We start from the raw sequence: 1,661 nt of genomic DNA on the forward strand, positions 1-1,661 counted from the left end.
TGGCGAAGGCGAGACAAAGCGCCCGCCAGCCAGATCCCGGAAGCCGCCCTCTCCTTTCCGGCAGGGCGCCTGATTGACGGGTCCCCACCCCAGCGCCCCTGATTGTATGGGGCTTCAGGACCCGCCCCCTCAGGTCCTGAGTGACAGGAGATTGTGATCTCACGTGAGGCTGGATGTGGCCAGAATGACCGTTTTGGCATAGCGGTTTGTAGGGGGTGCGTCCTTCCTGCGCTGGGATCTGACCATGCAAGGAGCACATTCGCATTTAACCTTGTATACAAGGTTATAGCTATTTTGCGTAATAAGATATAAAATTGCAAGCAATATAATGGCAATTCTGTAACTGCCCAGTGGGTTCACCTTGCCCGCTACCTAGACAGAGCCGATTTCTCAAGACGGGGGGAATAGCAATAGAGAAGGAGTAATTCACGCAGAGGCGGCTGTGCGGGAGACTGGAGATTTTGTTTTATCTTATCTATTTTATTTTATTTTATTTTATTTTATTATTTTATTTTATTTTTCTGAAGCAGAGTCTTGCTTTGTTGCCCAGGCTGGAGTGCAGCCTCGGAGTTTTATGATTATTCAAATCAGTCTCCCTGAGCATTTGGGGATAAGAGTATTTAGAAAGTTTATTTTGCCAAGGTTGGGGATGCTTGTGCATGACACAGCCTCAGGGTGTCCTGATGACAGCTGCCCAAGGTGGTCAGAGCACAGCTTGGTTTTGTTGGAGATAAATGCTCGGTGACGCAAAGTGAAACCAGCATGCAAGTAAAAGTTTTATCAGCAACGCAATTTACCTCTGCGGAAGCGTGCTGCTCGCATCAGTCACAATCGCAAGAGCACACAGAACAAAGGAAACCAGGGGTTTTTATTCCTGACGCAACGCCTACCTCTGGCATGGGCTGGGGCCAGACCTCAAGATCTAAACAGACCCCGTTGGCTATTTGTGAATATTCTCCCAAATAAGGAAGGGGGAAGGGGTTTGTGAGTTACAACGGTGGGAGGTGTGGTTTCCAAGGGAGAAATGGGTGCAGAGCAGGTAACCAAGGGAACAGATGTGAGTGATTGGTTAGTACTGACGGGGGGAAGGTTGTTTACAGTAACTAAGGGCAAGGAGGCATGGAGAACAAGAAAGTTGAGTTCGAGAACAAAACACAAGAACGTTAACATGCCAAACCTTGGAAGAGAAACTGACTGTATCTGACAGTTTTATACATTTTAGGGAGACAGGAGACATCAATCAACATATGTAAGATGAACACTGGTTCGATCCGGTACAACCTGAAGCAAAAGTGGGTCAACTTGAAGCCAGGAGGGGGCTTCCAGGTCACAGGCAGGTGAGAGAGGAACGGTTGCATTCTTCTGAGTTTCTGATGAGCCTTTCCAAAGGAAACAATAAGATATGCATTCTTCTCAGCGAGCAGCAGATGACTTTGAATAGAATGGGAGGCAGGTTTGCCCTAAGCAGTTCCCAGATTGACTTTTCCCTTTATCTTAGTGATTTGGGGGACCCAAAATATTTTCCTTTCCAATTTCCCCCTTTTGTTTTAAAAATATTTTGGAGAAAGCATTTTAGAAGAAAATCAGTCTCTGGTGGCAGGTTTTGTCTGACTTCTCATGGAGTAGCTGAGATTACAGGCGCGCGACACCACACCTCGCTA

The sequence above is a fragment of the Mandrillus leucophaeus genome, unplaced genomic scaffold (assembly GCF_000951045.1).
Source record: "Mandrillus leucophaeus isolate KB7577 unplaced genomic scaffold, Mleu.le_1.0 Scaffold939, whole genome shotgun sequence".
Taxonomy (NCBI): Eukaryota; Metazoa; Chordata; class Mammalia; order Primates; family Cercopithecidae; genus Mandrillus; species Mandrillus leucophaeus.